The sequence below is a fragment of the Vulpes vulpes genome, chromosome 6 (genome assembly GCF_048418805.1).
Source record: "Vulpes vulpes isolate BD-2025 chromosome 6, VulVul3, whole genome shotgun sequence".
In the NCBI taxonomy this organism is placed as follows: domain Eukaryota; kingdom Metazoa; phylum Chordata; class Mammalia; order Carnivora; family Canidae; genus Vulpes; species Vulpes vulpes.
The window spans coordinates 42,437,132-42,460,050 of record NC_132785.1 but is presented as its reverse complement, the minus strand read 5'-3'; the positions used below and the strand labels follow the sequence as shown (position 1 = coordinate 42,460,050).

The 22,919-nt window shown below is 39.3% G+C and overlaps 1 protein-coding gene across 5 annotated transcripts in view; it reads right to left on the bottom strand.

The window, feature by feature from the left end:
• The window catches only part of GPC5 (glypican 5), a 1,340,252-nt gene that overhangs the window by 1,297,114 nt on the left and 20,219 nt on the right, over positions 1–22,919 (bottom strand). The gene's annotated exons all lie outside the window — the stretch shown is intronic.

Below are 22,919 nucleotides of genomic sequence, written 5' to 3'. Positions count from 1 at the left end.
GTCAGAAATTAATGATCAGTCCTGCATAGAAGGGGTTCATGTTCTATGTGAGAAACTGATACCAGAACAGTTGCTATTAAAGAAAAAATGAAAATATATTTATATGTGTATTGTCCCTTAACCCAACCATGGAACAAAATATTCTAAACCATTAACTCTTTGCTCAAATATTTCATTAACATTTGATCAAATATTATCCATTCAATTAACTAATGACTATTACCTAACAAATAGACCATATAATAGAAAACAAATTAACTATTACATAAGTACAGAGATAAATCAGGAAACTTTTATCTTATTTAAACAGGTCTTTGGGGGATCCCTGGGTGGCTCAGCAGTTTAGTGCCTGCCTTCAGCCCAGGGCGTGATCCTGAAGTCTCAAGATCGAGTCCCACATCAGGCTCCTTGCAGGGAGACTGCTTCTCCCTCTCTACCTGTGTCTCTGCCTCTCTCCCTCTCTCTCTCTCTCTCTCTCTCTGTAACTCTCATGAATAAATAAATAAAATATTTTAAAAAATAAAGAGGTTTTGTTTGTTTTTTCTGAGAGAGAGTGAATGAGAGAGAGAGAAGAAAACATGAACAGAGGGAGGAGTCTAGGGAGAAGGAGAAGTAGACTCCCTGATGAGCAGGGAGCCCAACTCAGGACTCAATACCAGGACTCTTGGATCATGACCTGAGCTGAAGGCAGCACTTAACTGACTGAGCCACCCAGGCGCCCAGGAAATTTATTTTTGCTTATTTTGTTAATTCAGTCAAAAGTATTTGATCTAAATATGTCACACAGAAGTATATGGAATAAAACAATTACTTTTCCTGAGGAAATTAAATCAAATTTTATACATCAAATAAAGATGAAAAACCTTCACCTGATTTCTCAGCTCACCATTATGCTCTTGGGCTTGTGGAATAAGTGATTATTGATAGCAGTAACAATCTTTCATAGGCCAAACCCTCCATCCAAAATTCTACTAATTACCTAGCTTGCTCGAGACAATTCCTACCACTAAAAGTACTTTTTAGTTTTACAACTGTATTCAGAAAACATCTGGGAAGATGCTTATTACGTGAAATGTGAAGTTAACACACATATGTTAAGAGCTGTGATTAGAAAAAATGCTAATATTATTAACAACTCTCATCCTAGATGAGCTAAAATCTCATTTTACACCAGAACAATATACAAATATAAAAAAGTTAAACCCACCCAAGTTTACCAGTACAATGATAATAGGCAAATCACATAACAACCAGTCAGGCACCTTTATATACAGCAGATGTACTAGAGAACAGAGAGGTAAAGGGATGCAGCATGGAAGGTGCTTATCAAGAATAAGATTGAGGGATTGTTCCATTGGATTTCCTCTTAAAGAGGAATTTTAAGAGTCCCCCTTAAAATTTCTTGCAGAGCTGGTTTGGTGGTCATATTCTTTCAGTTCCTGCCTATCTTGGAAGCTCTTTATCTCTCCTTCTATTCTGAATGAGAGCCTTGCTGGATAAAGTATTCTTGGCTGCATGTTCTTCTCATTTAGGACCCTGAATATATCCTGCCAGCCCTTTCTGGCCTGCCAGGTCTCTGTGGAGAGGTCTGCTGTTACCCTAATACTCCTCCCCATAAAGGTCAGGGATTTCTTGTCTCTTGCTGCTTTAAGGATCTTCTCTTTATCTTTGGAATTTGCAAGCTTCACTATTAAATGTCGAGGTGTTGAGCAGTTTTTATTGATTTTAGGGAGGGATCTCTCTATTTCCTGGATCTGAATGCCTGTTTCCCTTCCCAGATTAGGAAAGTTTTCAGCTAGGATTTGTTCAAATACATATTCTGGCCCTCTGGCCCTTTTGGCGCCCTCGGGAACTCCAATTAAACGTAGGTTTTTCTTCCTCAGGCTGTCGTTTATTTCCCTTAATCTATCTTCATGGTCTTTTAATTGTTTGTCTCTTTTTTCCTCAGTTTCCCTCTTTGCCATCAACTTGTCTTCTATGTCACTCACTCGTTCTTCCACCTCGTTAACCCTCGTTGTTAGGACTTCTAGTTTGGATTGCATCTCATTCAATTGATTTTTAATCTCTGCCTGATTGGATCTAAATTCTGCAGTCATGAAGTCTCTTGAGTCCTTTATGCTTTTTTCTAGAGCCACCAGTAGCTTTATAATAGTGCTTCTGAATTGGCTTTCTGACATTGAATTGTAATCCAAATTTTGTAACTCTGTGGGAGAGAGGACTGTTTCCACCATTTGCTTCGACGTGGATGGAACTGGAGGGTATTATGCTGAATGAAATAAGTCAATCAGAGAAGGACAAACATTATATGGTCTCATTCATTTGGGGAATATAAAAAATAGTGAAAGGGAAATAAGGGGAAAGGAGAAAAATGAGTGGAAAATATCAGAAAGGGAGACAGAACATAAGAGACTCCTAACTCTGGGAAACGAACTAGGGGTGGTGGAAGGGGAGGTGGGCAGGGGGTGGGGGTGACTGGGTGATGGGCACTCAGGGGGGCACTTGATGGGATGAGCACTGGGTGTTATTCTATATGTTGGCAAATTGAACACCAATAAAAAATTAATTTATAAATAAATAAAAATAAAAACATAAAAAAAAAGAATAAGATTAATGGGGCATCATGGTATGAGCCCTGGGGCATCCCAAGGCTACCCAGGTTTCATGTAAAGCTCAGGGCAATTTTATTTACACATCCTAATAGAATACACTATTTCCTCATTTTAGAGTAGGAAAAGGAGTTGTGGCCTTATAGGTGTCTGGGGACCTTCACAGTACCCATACTCTTCACTGATGAAGAGAAGATCAGCAAATACAAAATATCATGTGTGCACACACATGCACACATACAAACACTGTCAAAGTCCCCCTTTGTCACTCAGAGTTGACCTCAGGCCTCACATTTACAAAAGTTGGTTCTGGGTAAGATCAAACCATGTGAAATCAGTCTGAGCTTCCTGCCAATGCAGGACACGAAAATTTCTAATGATTTTAGCTTTAGCTTGTTTAAGTTAGACAAGTTACAAATGACAGCATTTGAGCATTTCACAAAGGTAAAGAGGCATAAAATATTTGTGTGTATCACAGTAGGTAACATTTTGGCAATCATTTTTCATTCGTCTTGCTTAAAGTTCTACAAAAGCAAATTCCACTTCAAATAGTAAAACTGATTGAAAGGAAACAAAGCTATCTTCTCAGCTTTATTCCTAAATGGAAGAATGGAGGAATTAAGTATTCAGAGAAGAACAATAATTCTTAGAGGAATTAAATTGGAGATTGAAGGATCAATAAGTAAACACTAAAGTATATAAACATATTTAGTATGCAAAGGACTGCTAAGGAATAAAAATAATAATAATAACCATAACAACAACAGACACCTGGGTGGCTCAATCTGTTAAGTGGCTGCCTCTTGACTCCAGCTCAGGTCAGGATCACAGGGTCCTGAGATCAAGCCCCTCGCTGGGTTCCAACTCAGCAGGGAGTCTGCTTGAGATTCTCTTTTCTCCTCTCCATCTGCCCTTCCACCCTCTCTCTAAAAAAATAAACAGGGGCCCTGGAATCAAGTACCGCATCAGGCTCCCTGCAGGGAGCCTGCTTCTCCCTCTGCCTATGTCCTGCCCCTCTCTGTGTGTCTCCCATGAATAAATAAATAAAATCTTTAAAAAATAATAAAACAAAATATATCTTTAAAAAAATAAACAACCAATAACAACAAGAATAATAGATCTTTGAAATGTGTCTGCAGAATTCAAACACCCAACATGGCTTACTAGACTACATTCCTAAACAGAGCCTGTAAAGTTCCCCAAGCTGTGACCAACCCCCTCTTACCCCCCAGGATCCAGCCTCCTTTCAGGTAGCCCAGTATGCCCTTCCCTCCACACACCAACCACTTCAGTTTCTCATAGTCACTAAGAGCCCTCTTGTCCCAGGGCCACTCTTGATGCTTGGCTCAATGAATGGGATGCTCTCATCCTCAGGAGCTCACCCACACAGGTGCCAAACACACCTTGTCCTGATTCATTCCCATCTGTTTTTCTTTACAACTGAAGTTGGTCTTCCAGAGGGAACTTTCTTTAACCTCACAGACAGCACCCGTCACTATTACACATTCCAGCAGAGCCTCATTCCTCTCCATTGCATTTATCGTGGTCGCCATGTTATATCCCTTCATGTGACTGCTAATTAATTAGTTCCCTCATCTAACTGTACAGCTCCAAGTGAAGGAATTTTTCCTCATTTTTTTAAAAGATTTATCTATTTCAGAGAAGAGAATGCACAAGCAGTGGTGGGGGGGGGGGGGGCAGTGCAGAGGAAAAGGAAGACAAGCAGACATCCTGCCAAGTACGGAGCCCAGTGTGGGGCTCAGTTCTCAAGACCCTGAGATCATGACCCGAGCAAAAACCAAGATCCAGATGCTAAACTGATTGAGCCATCCAGGCACCCCAATTTTTGCTCATTTTTATATTCCTTTTTTTTTTTTCATTTTTATATTCCAGTTGACTAGTACAGTACCTGAAAAAAATCACAGACACTCCATTTTTATCTATCAAATTAATAGTTGAGGATCTACTGAGTACTTATATTATCTCATTTAATCCTCACATTAAATCGAGGATGTAGGGACCATTCCTACCACATTTTACATATGAGTAAATGGAGACAGAATGAAAACTACCTGATGTCACACACCTATGCACTACAAAATGTTGGAGCTGGTGTTTAAAAACTGGCAGTCATTCTCAAACTCTCTTCTTCACCATCACTCTACTAAGAAGAAAGCTATAGTCTTAAATCTATAAATAGTTTGTCTATAGACATCACTGGTCATTTCTGAGTCTTGTTTGGATTTCTCTTCTTGAAAGAAGTCATCTATTTGTTCAGTTACAAAAAAAAAAAAAAAAAAAAGACAACTAAATTCTAGGTTAGGAACCATCCAAGGAGTTTTACTCAAAAATAAAATAGGAAAAATAAATAAATTAAATAAATAAATAAATAAATAAATAAATAAATAAATAAATAAAATAGGCTAAAATATCAAGTGACAGAGCTGCCATTTGGGTTTTCACCCAATTTCAAATGGCGAGAAGTACTAGGCCATAGGTACTGCAAGTTACTTTGACTGCTATCTTAAACATAATGTGGGAGAGAACCCATCATGCCTCACAGCTCTGAGTAAGCATGAACTGCAATGTAGACCACTCAGGAGCAAATACATCCCTCAAGTTAATGAGGATCTGCACTGATTAATCCAGACTTTCATTTAGAATCTTGGAAGTTGATGACAGTGTAACACTAAACTCCAAACCAAATCAGGATTATAATTCAAAGATCTAGTTATGTTTATTCAGCGTGACATATTCATCACTATTCAGAGTTGGGGTAATAGCGGTGGAAGAGTCCACAAGATACTGGGTCCCTGGCTTCCCATAACAGTCCGAGAGACAGATGAGATGAACAAAACGTATCTTAGGGAAAGGACAGTATCCTACATCTTGCTCTCAGGAGGAGCACAAAGGACATAATAAGCTGCTTGTTGATAGCATACCCAATATGACAGAGGCTACAGTTCCCCCATCGTAAACACAACAAGCATCCTAAGAAAACAAAAGCCAGATGGAGCCCAAAAAGACAACATGTAGGTAACAAGACTCATTTTTAAAATATTGCAAAGCCTGGCTTCAAAGAACATGGTGTGACTAAGGGTGCTATGAGACAGCAAGAGGACATGACCCAGACTCAGAGGCAGTAGTCATGTTCCTGAACAGCAAAATCAAGCTCTGCAAAAATTAAATTACTCTAAACAAATGAAACTAAAAATAAAACAGCAGTCTCCTTGTTGAAGGGACCTTCAATCAGAATTTGGAGGCTTTTCCTATTCTCTCATCCAGAAGCAGCAGTATTGGTGAATATGTCTTCTCTTCTGTTCTCCAACAGGAGAAACTGTTACAGCCAGACTTCCTCCTTATATATGGTTATTTGGTTTTTTTTTTAATGTGTTAAAATAGGAGCATGGGGAGACTTTCTGGAAAGATGGCAGCCATGAAAGCATGGTTTTCACTGCCTCCAAATTCCCATGTGAACTGGATGGAACAACCAGAAAATAAATCCACGAAACAAAACAAAACTAGATGATACAGTATTCCCACAATTTCAAAATATAAATGAGGTAGAAAAACTAGCAACAACAATAGATCTTCATGGTATCAGTCTGGATAGCAGGTAAAAGAATGAAGCAGTGGGGTAATTGTCTGATGTCCCCACAGACAAGGAAACATACTAGAAATATACGCACCAAAAAAAACCCCAAAAGATAAAGAAAGCATAACAAAAATCAGAATCCAAAAACCTCAGCTATGAGATGGGACCATATTAAGGAGAGAACTGAAGATGAAAGAAAAATTCTGAAATGAAGACTAAACCAGAAGGAACGCAGGAGCCAGTCACACAAAGGTAATGCCTTAGGGAAGGAAAAGATAAAAAATAAGAAATTTTGAAAAATCAAAAAAATTAAAGGATTTAAAAGCCAATAACAACAAATATTGATAGTAACATCAGCAATGGAAGAAGAAAACAGGAAAAAATACTAAACTATATTTTTTATGTTACACTACAACTGTTAGGGTTACAATATGGGGTAAAACAAATTATAGGATATTCAAATTCTATTCTCTAATTCTATCCTGTACCTTTGAAAATCAGGACTGTATTAGTATGGAAGAAAAGAGATAGAGACACAAAGAAGTAAAGTTCTGTAATCTTGAATTTGAATTGAAGTATCAATATAAAAATTATGAAAATTTTCATATTTTATGAAACACATATTTCATAGCTTCACTTTAAAAATACATATTTAAGGAATGCCTGGGTGGCTCAGCGGTTGAGGTCTGCCCTTGGCTCAGGGGGTGACCCTGGGATCTGAGATGGAACCTCATATCTGGCTCCCTGTGAGGAGCCTGCTTCTCCCTCTGGCTGTGTCTCTGCCTCTCTCTATGTCTCTTATGAATAAATAAATACATCTTTTAAAAAATACATATTTAAAATGTATTTGAAAATACGTGTTTCCTAGCTTCACTGAAAAGGCCTAGGAACAATGGCCAACTAAGTGGCAAAGACCATCCCTTATGCCCGGATTACTGTCTTGCAATCACTTCTCTCAAAAATAAATGAGTGTTTCTTAAAGAAATGCCTCATTCTAGGTCTGTAGCAGGAAATATATAAGATGATAAACTAGCTAAACATCTTGTCTACCAGATAGTAAAGAAGCTATCAAATACCTAGTAGGGACTCATCAAAAGGATTCAGCAGCTATGTTCATCTGCTAGAGCTGTCATAAAATACCACAGACTGGTCAGTTAACAAGAGAAATTTGCTTCCTCACAGTTCTGGAGACTGGAAATTCAAGATCACGGTGCTGGCAAGCTGGGTATCTCTTGAGAACTCTCTCTTTGTCTTGCATATAGCCAGTTTCTCTCTGTGCCCTTTCATAGCCTTTCCTTAGCGCCATGTCATACTGGAGTAGGACCCATCCTCATGACCTCATCTAACCTTCCTTCCTTTTTCCCTTAAAGGTCCCATCTCTAAATAGAGCCATATTGGGTGCTAGGGCTCCAATATGAATTGAAGCAGTGGGGGATAGTGAGCGGGGGACACAATTCAGTCTAACACAGAGGCCAATTTCAAAAGATTTCTTTTGGCTTAACATGGGACAATCTGAGCTTCAATAATGATGATTGTAATGATTAATCAAATATGCTTAAATCCAAGGGTTTTCTACTTCTGTGCTTTATTTTATAATAAAGAAGACTTTTAAAATAGAATTGCTAGTTGATAAGGTACATTCTCTTTTTGCCTCAAACATTTACTCTCCCCTAGTCAACTTACAGGATTCGTATACTTGTAGCACAAACCAGCTTTATTGATGGCTGCCGTAGAAAAGAGCCGTTGGTACCAAGACACTGAGATAAGATATATTTCAGGATCACCAGGATAGACATTACATGTCATAAGATACCAAATGCTCACCAGACAAAAACAGAACCTTGGAATTAAGAGTAGGAAGGTTCTACTAGTAAACTTGCTCCTCCTATATTTTCTGAGATTGTCCTCTTACCATAAATTCTGAAAGTGGTAGGAGTTTGCAAAATGTTATATAGTGAAAGGGTTTTGTCTGAGTCAAATGTATTCCTTCACCGAGGTAGAATAAAAAACACCTAAGTCCATGAATCCAGCAAGAATCATGACAATGATATTGGGTCTGCTGGGAACTGACCAGCCTCTGATCCTCCTCCTGGAATTTCCTTGTCAGTTTCACCTGTCCCTCACTCACATACATGCTATTCAAATGAGATCAATACACATATGTAATGATGAGTCTAAACTGGTTAAAACATCACATCCTATCCTGTTGGCACAGTGATTGATTGAGAAATACACAGCAAGTCACAAGAAAGAAATGCAGAAAAGATTATTTGCTGAGGCCTCTAGGAAAACAAAGGTTTCTCTCTCTGCTGAACTGAATTTAATGACACAAGGATGTAGGGCTGACAGATGCCACAGTCATTTCCCAGCTCAGAGTGAAACCTGGATCTACCACAGCTTCTTATGTCACCTGCCATATAAAGAGGTCTAGCCTACTACAACAGTAATAATAGTGCCAGGATTATAGCAGGCTAAACCATACCACTCTATTTTATGTTTTGTTCCAGAACTTCAAAAGGACTTGATACCAAATGGAGAGTCAAATAGCACCCACTTAGTACCCGTTCCAGATTACTGCTTTGAAGTGGTAAATAACCCCATATGTTCAAGAAACAGTAAGAAGGGTCCTACTTGCAGTATGGCAGTGCCACCAACAGAGCACAACCATTAACACTGGACAAAATGCAACAGTCAATGACCTGAAAGCTCTAGAGTGAACAAAATAAGAAAGATTCTGGAAGGGAGTCAATATTTAGAAGAAGGGAAAAGCCAGAGTTTGTCTCCCATCTCTGTGGCTTTTAGTCAGAGGGAAGCCCATCTATAAAGTGACTAAATTCTAATTAAAGAAGAAAAAAAAAAACCCTCACTGTCTTTTTAGGACCAAAGCACTAGATGATTGAAATCTAGGCAATCATAGTTGCTGGAAAGTGAGGGAGGAATGCCAGGCAAGGGAGGGCCAGAGGGGGAACCCCAATTGCTATATGTACACTCTGCCCAAATTTCTAGCTAAGCCGTAAACTACACCTCACATGGCCAGGGCAGATTCTAAGTCATCTCACTATTGGCAAGCTAAGGAAAAAGGACTCAGTTACAATTGCTGTAGCTTCCCAAGAGACACAGCTGACAGTATGAGTCCAGCTAAAGTAATTTTCTCTGAAGACAAACATATTAACATTCTTTGGAGGAATATAATAGAATCCAGAGATACCAGTAACATAACATTCACAGTATCCAGGGAATATTTTAAAATAACCGGACATATGAAGAATCTGTATAATGTGACCCATTTTCAAGAGATAAGACAATAACTCAGAACAACACGAGATGATCCAGATGTTAAAATAAACAGGGAAGGGCTCTAAAGAGCTATTATAATTCTGTTCAATGAAGTAAAAGGAACAAGTGCTCAGAAAATTTTAGAGTAACAAATCTTAGGAAAGAAAAAAATGACAAAGAAAAATAAAATGGAAATTCGGTAACTGAAAAATACAACATGTGGAATAAAAATGTTACTGGATGGGTGCAATAGCTAAATAGAAATAACAGAGGAAAGAGAGAACTTCAAGAGAGACCACTAGAAAGTATCCAATCTAAAGAAGAGAGAAAAATTGAAAAGACAGACAGACAGACATAAACAGTGCCTTAGGGAGCTGTGAGAGAATTTCAGAAAATCTAATATAAGATTGAAGTCCCAGAAGGCAAAAAGAGAAAATACAGGGTAGATAAAATACTCCATGAAATAGTCAATGTAAATTTGTCAAATCTGGTAAGAACCACAAATTAATGGATTTTAAAAGCTCATCAAAATTATTTGCTTAATAATTTGCAAAATTATTTGCTTAATTATCATTAAGCAAAATAAAATCAATGCCCAGAAATCAATGGCATTTCTATACACCAACAATTAGACTGAAGAAAGAGAAATTAAGGAGTCAATCTCATTTACAACTGCATTACAAATGCAAAACCATAAGATACCTAGGAATAAACCTAACCAAAGAGGTAAAGGATCTATATCCTAAAAACTAGAGAATGCTTCTGAAAAAAATTGAGGAAGACACAAAGAAATGGAAAAATATTCCATCCTCATGGATTGGAAGAATTAATATTGTGAAAATGTCAAATCTACCCAGGCCAACTGACACGTTCAATGCGATCCCTATCAAAATACTATGGGGACTTTCTTCAGAGAGTTGGAAAAAATCATCTTAAGATTTATGTGGAATCATGAAAGACCCAAATAGCCAGGAAAATGTTGAAAAAGAAAACCAGAGCCGGGGGCATCACAATGCCAGATTTCAGGTTGTACTACAAAGCTGTGGTCATGAAGACAGTGTGGTACTGGCACAAAAACAGACACATAGATCAATGGAACAGAATACAGAACCCAGAAATGGGCCCTCAACTCTACGGTCAACTAATATTTGACAAAGCAGGAAAGACTATCCACTGGAAAAAGGACAGTCCCTTCAATAAATGGCGCTGGGAAAACTGGACAGCCACATGCAGAAGAATGACACTAGACCATTCTCTTACACCATACACAAAGATAAACTTAAAATGGATGAAAGATCTAAATGTGAGACAAGAATCCATCAAAATCCTAGAGGAGAACACAGACAACACCCTTTTTGAACATGGCCAGAGCAACTTCTTGCAAGACACATCTATGAAGGCAAGGGAAACAAAAGCAAAAATGAACTGTTGGGACTTAATCAAGATAAAAAGCTTCTGCACAGCAAAAGAAACAGTCAATAAAACTAAAAGACAACCTACAGAATGGGAGAAGGTATTTGCAAAGGACATATCAGATAAAGGGCTAGTATCCAAGATCTATAAAGAACTTACTAAACTCAACACCTAAGAAACAAACAATCCAATCATAAAATGGGCAAAAGACATGAAGAGAAATCTCACAGAGGAAGACATGGACATGGCCAACAAGCACATGAGAAAATGCTCCGCATCACTGACCATCAGGGAAATACAAATCAAAACCACCATGAGATACCACCTCACACCAGTGAGAATGGGGAAAATTAACAAGATAGGAAACAACAAATGTTGGAGAGGATGTGGAGAAGGGGGAACCCTCTTGCACTGTTGGTGGGAATGTGAACTGGTGCAGCCACTCTGGAAAACTGCGTGGAGGCTCCTCAAAGAGTTAAAAATAGAGCTACCCTACGACCTAGCAATTGCACTGCTGGGGATTTACCCCAAGATACAGATGCAGTGAAAAGCCAAGACATCTGCACCCCAATGTTTATAGCAACAATGTCCACAATAGCCAAACTGTGGAAGGAACCTCGGTGTCCATTGGAAGATGAATGGATAAAGAAGATGTGGTCTTAGGCAGTCTGGGTGGCTCAGTGGTTTAGTGCCACCTTCAGCCCAGGGCCTGATCCTGGAGATCCGGGGTCGAGTCCCATGTCAGGCTCCCTGCATGGGGCCTGCTTCTTCCTCTACCTCTCTCTCTCTCTGTCTGTCCCTCATGAATAAATAAACAAAAAATCTTAAAAAAGAAAAAAAAGATGTGGTCTATGTATATAATGGAATATTACTCAGCCATTAGAAATGACAAATACCCACCATTTGCTAGACCTGCATGGAACTGGAGGGTATTATGCTGAGCGAAGTAAGTCAATCAGAGAAGGACAATCATTATATGGTTTCACTCATACGCGGAATATAAAATTAGGGATCCCTGGGTGGCGCAGCGGTTTGGCGCCTGCCTTTGGCCCAGGGCGCGATCCTGGAGACCCGGGATCGAATCCCACGTCGGGCTCCCGGTGCATGGAGCCTGCTTCTCCCTCTGCCTGTGTCTCTGCCTCTCTCTCTCTCTGTGACTATCATAAATAAATAAAAATTCAAAAAAAATATTTAAAAAATAAAAAATAAAAAAAAATAAAATAAAATTAGTGAAAGGGATTAAAGGGGAAAGGAGAGAAAATGAGTGGGAAATATCAGTGAGGTGACAGAACATGAGAGACTCCTAACTGGGAAACAAACAAGGGGTAGTAGAAAGGGAGGTGGGTGGGGGGGATGGGGTGACTGGGTGACAGGCGCTGAGGGGGGCACATGACAGGATGAGCACTGGGTGTTATATATATGTTGGCAAATCTAACTCCAATAAAAAATATACATATAAAAAAATAATAAAATAAATATAAAAGAAGGAAAATCATGCCTAAGCACATTACTGTCAAACTACTGAAAAGCAAAGATAAAAAGAAAAGAAGCCCTGTATGTGAACAAAGGGGATAGAGATAGGAGATAAGGTAGATTCACACAGTGCCTCCCTAGGTCACACTTAGGAGAGATTTTCACAATGAAGAAAGGAAGTAGAGGAGTAACGTGATTGGATTTGTTCTCACATGTTCACCTAATTGCTATTTTGAGAGTCAGTATTTCTGTATTGCAAATGAGGGTTGGGATTTGGGTGAAAGTGATGAGAAGTGGTTGGATTAGACATACATTGAAAGTTAAGATAACTTGGATGCCTTCGATGGGATCTGGCAGGTAAGGAAGAAATAAGAATTAAAGATAACCCTTAGACTTCAGCCTGGATGACACTGGATGCCTATGTGGTATGGGGTAATGGAAAAGGGGAATGCACATGGAGGAGCAGGTTTGCAAGGAGTCTCAGAAAGAGATCCAGATTGACGCTATCAATTTGGAAGTTTGAAACACAAAATAGTAATAAATACCAAGAGTTTCAATGAGACCATCTAAGGAAAGAGTTTAGTTTATTAAATTTAGAGGCTTTCTTACCCTTAGGCCAGACAGAAAATTTTTTTGGTTATGGAGGGTTCTGGGGGTGGTTTTTTTTTTTTTTTTGGTTTTGGGGTTTTTTGTTTTGTTTTCATTTTTTTGTTGTTGTTTTTCTGAGGGAGAGCTGTCTATATCCTCCCTCTACTTCAGCATTCTTGAACTCTACTCCCTGGATGCCAGTAGTTACCCCTCCCCATTGTGTCTCCAGGCATTGCTAAGTGTCCCCTTGGGCATACTCAATCACCTCTGGGTAAAGATCATTGGTCAAAGACAAAGGTTATCAATATGAATTGGAACAGAGAAAAAGCTCTTCAAAAGAGCCAGAAAAGAGCCCTCTATGAGGTAGAAGGACAAAAGGTGGAGAAGAAGCAAAAGGAAAAGATGATGACCTGCTCTCAAGAAGGGAGAGATCCCATTCTGCCAGGGAAAATAGCCGCATTCAAGAAAGCCTGTACTTTCTACAATCTGTAATCATCTGGGCTACCAATTTTGGTTGTTTTCTTGACTCTAACTAAATAGTGACTGCATAAACAATCGCATTGCCATTTGGGATCCTATTATGATAAGAAATCATTACAGGGTCATTTCAACTCATTTAACAGTTTTAATATCCACTCCCTTCTAACTTCTACCAATCCCAATCAGGAGGGTTGCCAAACAGTCCCTGATATTGCCCTGCATCCTGGTGCCTACCTGAATCTTTGCTTTTGTGCATTTAGTTGATTCTATTTAATTTCCTTTTTTTTCCTGAGACTCCAAGCTCCAATGGGATAAGGAACCACCTCTTGTTTCCCAGTGTGTTGTACACACTAGCACAGTGCCTAGAGCAAAAGATCTTCAGTAAAGCAGTAGCCTCCTCCCTTTTCTCCTTATTTGCATATAAATATTTTGTAAGAAAACTAAGAAGGTACTTTCATGGCTTAAAATTAATGAGTTTTTTTTTAAGATTTATTTATTTGAGAGAGAGAGAAAGAGAGAGAATGAGAACATGTGCACGCAAGTGGAGAAGGGACAGAGGGAGAGAGAGGATCTCAAGCAGGATCCCCATGGAGCATGGAGCCTGATTCAGGGCTCAGTCTGACCACTCTGAGATCACAACTTGAGCGGAAGTCAAGAGTTAGACACTTAACCAACTGAGCCACCCAGGCACCCTAAGATAGTTTTAAGTATAGATCTAAGATAAGTACATCACTGAGGACATTCAAAATCTGGTTCAATAAACATTTTGAAATAATATTGTGATTATGGTACATTTTTACAGATATTTCTCATACTAATGTATTTCTGGAATTTATAGATTTATCCACTTTTATGGAGTATAGGCATTGTCTTATAAAAGTATATATAGATACCATGCATTAAAATAAAAATTTTCAAAAAAAATAAAATAAAATAAAAATTTTCAGTACTATATTGTTTTGGCTATTATGAATTTTTCTGGTCCCGGATTCAATAAAAAATAAGTAGCACTTGGCTATCTACAAATTGAGACAAATAGGGTCAACACAATATTCACAGGTAAAACAGTAATACTGTCTTTCATATATATAAATGGCATCATCAATCCCTCAACAGGTAATATACTGTTATATTTCCAGCCATGATTGATCAACATTTACAAAAAATGACACACTTAAACCTTTACTTCTTTTTTTTAAACCTTTACTTCTATAACCAATAATAAGCCTTTCCAATATGAATGTATATAATCTATGTCTATAATGCAAAAAAAGGTATGATAAACAGAATGCTTTCTCAAATTTACAGCCATGAATTAAGAGTCAATGCTCTGCAACATGTTAACAGCTCAGTAGATAAAAGGCCTACATATTTTATATCAATAGATAGATGTAGATACATACAGATATAATAGCCTGCTACTTGAGTGTGAAAAAAAAAACTGAATTGCAATCTCATCCTCCTCAGTTTTAGAACCCCCAAATTATTCTATTGCTCTTTCACCAACTCACCTAAAAAGATAACCCATACTATTTCTCTAAAGGAAACCAGGCCCATCCATTAGAGCTCCTCCAAGCCAGCCTGAAGCTGAGATTCTGAACTACCTGGCCAAAAAATTAAGCATTACTTATCTATCCATTTGCATGCAACCACTGATGTATATATGAGCTAAAGATCCTGCTGAGGCTAGATGGTGGGGCTAGTGGTAGAAAAGGAGAAGAAATTCTCATTCATATAAATGGAGCTCAGGCCAAAATGACTTCTCAGAGTATGATTCCTGTGGGATCAGCCATCCTCATAATAACTTCCCTTTCCTCTGAGAACTGCTCTATCAACACCTCCATGAGAGAGGCCCCTGACATAGCACATGTGTGTCAAGGGACATCACATCTGATTAGTTTGCTGAATTGAATGTATATGACTCAAACAGAACCAACTAGATTGTTTCATCTGAGAATGTTGGATTGGAACACAAAAAAAGTCTAGTCTGTTTACCATCAGAGCTGTTTTATATATAATTTAGGTGTGAAGTGCCCATTCTATTTCACTCTGGAAACAAAAGGCAGAATGTACAGAGTAGAGAAATGAAGGAAAACTGTCAGAACTCTCTATAGTTCCTGCTTTAGTCCTCTTCTGGGGTTCAGCCTGTAATGTGGGGTTTCATGAGATACATCTAAAGGCTTATAATAAATTACTTTTATATTAAACTGACCAAATTAATCTGTGTTCCTTACAACCAAAGTGCCTAATCCCATACTCTAATGAAGGGGGTAGCAAGAAAGGATGGTTTGATCAGTAAGTTATGTAGAAGGATCTTAAGAATACTGAATACATGACCATGGAAAAACCCAGCCAAATAAACCAGGCTTAGAAACTGTGGGTGAACTCTGTGGTTTTGGGTACGGGATGGTGACTGACACTTAAAATTGTCCCAATCCAATCACCAGGGCTTTTCTGTGTGCCTAGAAATAAGTAATGTATTAAAAATAAACTTTATTACTTGAAAGTTTACCAACTCTTCATGGGAACTCCCATTGCTGCCATGTTTGTTTAACACACACATTAAAAAGAACCGTGTTGGGATCCCTGGGTGGCTCAGCAGTTTAGCGCCTGCCTTTGGCCCAGGGCACAATCCTGGAGTTCCTGGATCGAGTCCCGCGTTGGGCTCCTGGCATGGCATGGAGCTTGCTTCTCCCTCTGCCTGTGTCTCTGCCTCTCTCTCTCTCTCTCTCTCTCTCTCTCTCTCTATGTCTATCATGAATAAATAAATAAAATATTTTAAAAAATAAAAAATATTAAAAAAATAAATAAAAAATAAAAAATAAAAAGAACTGTGTCACCCAGATATTTGTGAATTAAAATAAGTAAAAATCCAACTCAAATGAGCAAAAACCTACAGGGGCTTTAATTGGTACAAAAGACTAAAAGCATAAAGTAAATAAAATTTAAAGTAACTTTTGATATTGCTGCTTAAACAGTTTCACAGAAGACTTGCTTCCTTTCTGTCTGTCCACTTTGTCTTCCATAGGTTTTGCTCCATTATCAATTTTGCCTTGGTGAGCACCTCCAGAAGCTTTAGCTTCTAGTAAAAAAAAAAAAAAAAAAAAAAAAAAAATGGCTGCTGTGATTCAGTCTACATCACTCAGGAGAAGAGAAAAATATAACTTCTGGTAGCCCTTAGAGAAGAAAGAAAACGCTTCTCTCTCTCAAAAGTTTAAGCAAACTTCACATTTTATGGGCTCTGGCTAGCTTAAGTGTCCATATCTTAACTATCATTGTGGCCAAATATGAATTATGTTGATTGGTTTAAGATAATCAGAAACTGGGGGCACCTGGGTGTGCAGTCGGTTAAGGACCCAACTCTGGGTTTGGGCTCAGGTCATGATACTGAGTCCCACATCAGGCTCTGCACTCAGCTTGGAGTCTCCTTAAGACTCTCTCCCTCTCCCACTATGTCTCCCCCCAGGTCCCTCTCAATCTCTCTTTCTCTTTCTTTAAAATAAAATAATAAATCTTTTTTTAAAAAAAGATAATTTTAAAAATCTTAAAAAAAAAAAAAAAGAGGGCATCTTGGTCACGCAGTAAGTTAAGTGTCTGCCTTTAACTCAGGTCATGATCCTGGGTTCTGGGATTGAGACACATATAGGGCCCTCTACTGATCCAGGAGCCTGCTTCTCCCTCTCCCTCTGCCCGCTGCTCCCCCTGCTTGTGCTCTCTAATAATTTTTTTGTACCTTTAAAAAAAAGATCACCAGAAATTCAAGATTGGGTCAATCCCCTCGAACTGCATGTTTGAGATATGGGTAGTTTGGTTTCGAAAAAGCAAACAAAACTAGGGTACAGTTACGGACAATGGTGACTAAAAAAATGGCAAATGATCACTACAGGAGCAACTGTCTTCTCATTTCACATATAGCAACTCCTATAGCTCCTACAGCACAGCTGAAATCCAAACTACTTAGTAGATACACGAAAACATGTCTTGGGGTCTTTCTCAGATACTTATTGGAGATAAGAAAAAAAAATCGGGGATAGAGTTTCTACATTGTCAGGTAAATGCTTATGAGTACTGAAATATGGGCTTAGCTGTTCATTTATTCCCACAAAATGGTAAAATCTGAAGATTTGGGATGTGCAGTTCATTTCATTTCATTTTCTGTTTCATATTGGGAGTTCTAAAGCAGGAGCATAGAGAAGAACATGAGAGCTCACAGTATTTACCAAATAAATACTTCTTTGAAATGCAAAATAATCAAGCCATGAAAGGGCTGATTGGGTTTCAGGAGTTAACAGGCAAGAAGAGGCCCATTCTACAAAGGAAATGCTTCATGAACTGTATATTAGTGAACAGAACACCTGTAATTACACAAAGAGGTCCTGGATATGTTTATCAGGTAGAAAGGAGGGCACAAGAAATGTTTTAAAGCAGAGATGAGCAAATTCTTTCTGTCAAGTGCCAGATAGTAAATATATATGTTCAACGTTAAGGTGAGACAGTCTCTGTTATAACTATTCATGTCTGCCTCGTAGATGATGCAGAAATGAATGGGAATGGGCAGATTTGGCCCTGGGGCTGTAGTTCGCCCCTGATTAGAGAACTAAGATGTGTAGACCAATACAGTGGTGTTTTGAAGCTCAAGGAAGAGCTTGTTCCTTTTATCCTAAGAGGATGACAACATAGAATAATTAAATCCAATTAGGAAGAACAAAAACCCAGCATAAAAGGAATAAGGAGCCATGACAGAGCTTTGGCTAAAATTCTAAATCCTCAGACTGTCTTAATCTTAAGAGATTTCAAAATGGATTTACTCGACCACCTCAAGGGTTCCAGAGAGTAACACCCACCTGGTTGACCAGCAAGGCTCAGTGCCACACAGAGTCCTGACCTGAGATCGTGGGAGCACTGGGGCCAGCTTACCTCACACTTCCTCCCAACCCCACCCCACAATACAACTGTGGAACCCCGACTCCAGACCACAACTGGATGCTGGGCTGAAACCTACTTCTACTTTAGTCCAAGACACTATCAGACCAAAACTCCTTTGCCTCACATCCTAGCTCTTCTTGGCCACTTCTTAAACTATAAAACCCTCTGGTATCCTATCTGATAATTTCACCCTCACCTTGCTCATCTCATCCATCCTTTCCTCTCTCTTCTGGACCCAGGGTGTGCCCTGTGTCCCATCCCCTTCTCCAAAAGCTCCCTGCATCCTTCTACCTCAACCAGAATCTGGTTCTCCCTTACAACCCCATCACATCCAAGTAGTTTATTCTCAAACTCTGGCAGTGCAGATAGGGGCTATATCTGCCCTGCTCCCCAATGGGGATTCAGTCAATTCCTACTCTGATCTCTCCTATACAACTTTCTCCTTTGAGACTTGTGCTGACAATCCCACCTTCTCCCCCTTGCTCATTGCTGCAACCCTTCCCTCACACAATCCAGAAGTTCGTTCACACCCCCATCTCATATCCTCTCCAGGTGTCCCTATGTCCCCAAGTGCCCAGGCTCCCAAGGACCCTGACTGTGTTGCTGCTTCTACGGAAGTCTTGCCCAGACCCACATTTCATCTCCTGAGGCTGGCCCTTTCCCCCTCTCTCTCCTGTGCCAAATCATAAGAATCCAATCCCATCAATTCCTTCCCCTTCATTTCTAATTCCCTAGCTCCTCACCACCACATAAATGCACATATACACAGAGAGAAAACATTAATATTTGTGTGGTAAAAAAGTACTAAAGACTTAGAAAGTTTTCAGAGCATTAGTACAACAACCAAATATGTAATTCCTCTATGTGTCAGCCACCCTGCCATGTGGGTCTGCCTACTTAGTCTTCCTTCTTCATAATCTTTCAACAAAATAGTTCCTCCAGTTTTATTATGCAGAGAGTTGAGTTCTGAGTGATTTAAAGCATGGTTCCAAAATTCTTAACACTCTCTCCCCATCAACAGGTGAGCTCTTTGTCCACTCTGCTTGAATCTAGATTCTGTGATTGCATGACCAAAAAAGATAATGACACAAGTGAATCTGTGCTGGTTTCTAGGCTCAGAACTTAAGAAACTGTCAGCTTCCATGTCTTACCTCCTGATAACTTGCTCTTATAACTCAGTCAGCAGGCTGTAAGAACCCCTAAACCACCCCATTTGTAGAGATCACCTGGAACAGCCATGCACAGATACTTCAGAGCAATGCCCAGCTGAGGTTCCAATATTCAGCTAGCATGACCACTAGACATGTGAGTGAGGTCACCTGCAGATGATTCCAGTCCTCTGTCCTATTGAGTCACTTTCAGCTCTTTTTCAAGTCTCCTCAGTCAAAGTCCTAGATATCATGGAACAGAAATATGCCAGACTCTGCTTGAGTCCCTGACCTGTAGAATTTGTAAGCACAATGGTTGTTTTACACCAGTTACTTTTGGGGCGATTTGTTACACAGCAATACAAGTTGATTCATGGGATACGGAAACTGAGAAGTCCCACAGTCTGCTGTCCATAATTTGGAGACCTAGGAAGGCTGGTGGTGTAAATTCCAGTCAGAGTCCGAAGGCCTTGGGAACCAGAAGTATCAATGCTGTAAGTCCCAGCCCAAGAACTGCACATGCAGTCAAGCAGAGAGGGAATCCAACTTCCTCCACTTTTTTGTTCTATTAAGGCTCTCAACAAGTTGGATGATGCTACCCCACACTTGCTGGTGGGGAGGAGGGGTTGGCATCTGCTTTAGTCTGATCTATCAGTTCAGATGCTAATCTCTTCTGGAAACACCGTCACAGACATACCCATAAATGATATTTAATCCCAGCTATCTGGACATCCTGGGTCCAGTCAAATTGATACATAAAATCAACCATCATACCTTCTCTAGCTTTAGGCTCTCCATTCATTTCATTATTTCCTCTTGCTTCCTTAGTTTCACCTTCTGGCTTTCTCTCAGCCACTTTCTTATGGACAATACCACTCTTAGACTCAGGAAAGAGTGCCCCCATCCTGAGCCTCCATCTGTACCCCACCTAATGCGGTGAGATGTCTATGGGCTCATCTGGATGTGGCCAATAGCTATGACTTTGAAATTCACCATTCAGACAGCTCTAAGTATACTTTCAAGGCCTGTGCAGGTCTAGAGCCTCATCTGTCTTCCCAAGGGCACATATGACTATCACTGTGGCTACTCCTGGGCCTGAGGTATGGCCATGTGACCATATTCAGGCCAAAGCCATATAAATATAATCTCAGAGAAGCTCTTTAAAAATATTTATGCTAGACTTTCTCTTGTTCCTACCATCCTTCTTTCCCACTGACAATTCCTAGAGGAGCCCTAGGAGCCGCCTGTCTGATATGGAAGAGCCACCCTGCAGCCTTGGACTATTCAACTACAGAAAGTTATATAAAAAATAATAATAATAAAATCTTTGTTTTTTGTGTATATTGTGATCCCTGTTGCAGCATTTTAGCCTGTTCCCTAAAGAATGTAGTTCCTCTAAACTTACACTGTTTCATATCACCCTTTGTACCATTGCCCGGGTGAACGATCCAACAAAATACAACAGTGCCATCCCAGTTTAAAACTCTTCTACGTGTCCCTGCTCCTCAAAACTGTTTCTCAAGAGACAAAACCAAAAAAAAAAAAAAATCTATAGATCTTCGCATTCAGATCATTAATAAGAAGAAGGCAAATTGCTAAGGGACACTACAAGTTCTGGTTTACTGGCTAAAATTTGAGAGCCATTGACCTTTGCTTTATTTCCCACTTGGCTTCATCTCACACCATCAACTCCAGTCACACTAAATTACTCAGAATCCTCTGAACACATAATGTTTTTCCATCATTTCCATGCTTTTACACCATGTCTCCCTCAGGCTAGCATGCCCTTGACCCCTCTCCTTCTCTATTCTTTCTACTAAACACTTTCTCATCTTCCAATATTCAACTCACGCTTTCCTGAGGGTCCTAGTAGGATTAGCCAATCCCTGCTTTGATCTCTATTCAACTCTGTCCAATTCACTATCATAGGATGTAAAATACTTTATAATAATTTTACTCCAAATCATCTTCCTTCTTCTAAACTGTCAGCTTCTTGAGGACAAGTACCTAGTAATTTCCCCCTTTTTCAGCTACTCATTAGTGTTTGTCCAAGAAAAAAGAAAAAAAAAAACCCAGCCATTCTGTTTTAGTCTATAAGTTGTCTTGAAGAGTAACTAAAATTTTTTTTGATGAGCATGGATGCTCATAAATTAGGTAATTATTGAATATTATAGAAAAGATAAGAATTTTTTTCTAAAATGAACAAATTGGTCAGGCACATGAAAAATGTACCTTTAAAAACTTTATGTTCAAATAAGCATTGTTTCTTCAGAACTACTTAAAATTTAGTATTAACAACAAAACAAAAGCTTTTGAATTTTTGAATATAGAGAGAACAAAAATGAGGAATGGGAAGTTCTTCCTAGTCAATTAAATAACGTGGCAGATAGGGACCCCTGGGTGGCTCAGTGGTTGAGCATCTGCCTTTGGCTCAGGGCGTGATCCTGGGGCCCCCGAATCAAGTCCCACATTGGGCACCCCGAGGGGAGCCTGCTTCTCCCTCTGCCTGTGTCTCTGCCTCTCTCTGTGAGTCCCTCATGAATAAATAAGTAAAATCTTAAAAAAAAAAATAATGTGGCAGATAAACATGATTTCACCCAGGAGACAGGTAAGTTATGGAGTAGCAGACTCCATGTCTGGAACAGTACTAACCCAAACACTGAAATCCCGAGCAAGAAAACAGCTAAATGGTATTTTGAAAAGTGGTTACGTTTCTCAGAGAAATGTTGTACTATTATACCCAGATACATTAAAACCTATCAAATGATGGATTAAAAATCCTAGCAAGCACCTGGTGTACAGCAGGCTATGGAAAAAAGATATTTGCTTTTCTCTTCTCACATAGCCATGATAAGGAAACATCCCATTTAAATGACACATAAGTACCTCATTTTTAAGTTGGCCGTCTCTTTAGAGGACTGCTCTTGATTCAACTGTGATGCCCTATTCTTACCCACAGGCTTTGTCCTACCCCACATTCTTGTATCAGCTGAATTATAGTCAAGGGCACAGCTGAATCCCTAAAATTCATCCTGCATCAACATTTTTGATACCTTTCCTTGTCTTGACTTACTCTTATACCTGAATCCCAGGACCTAAATCATACTCTTAGTGTTTATTCCATTTCCAACAAAGGGGTCCATTCCTTCTCCCCAACGCTTATCATACTGCAGCCCCCACAGTAGGTCCAGCATCTCCTAAACCCTTGGGGTGTCAGTCATGACCACCGTATCATGGCAGAGGGAACTAAATGCTGGTCCATGTCTTTAGGAAATACCATATTCTTCTAGTCTTCACCCACTGTTCTTTATGATCTATTCCTTTCATCAACCCCAATAAAAGAAGTCCTTCTTGTCCCAAGAAGCTCTGATCATTACATAACTGACAGTGGCATTTTCTTGTGGGCCATGCCCT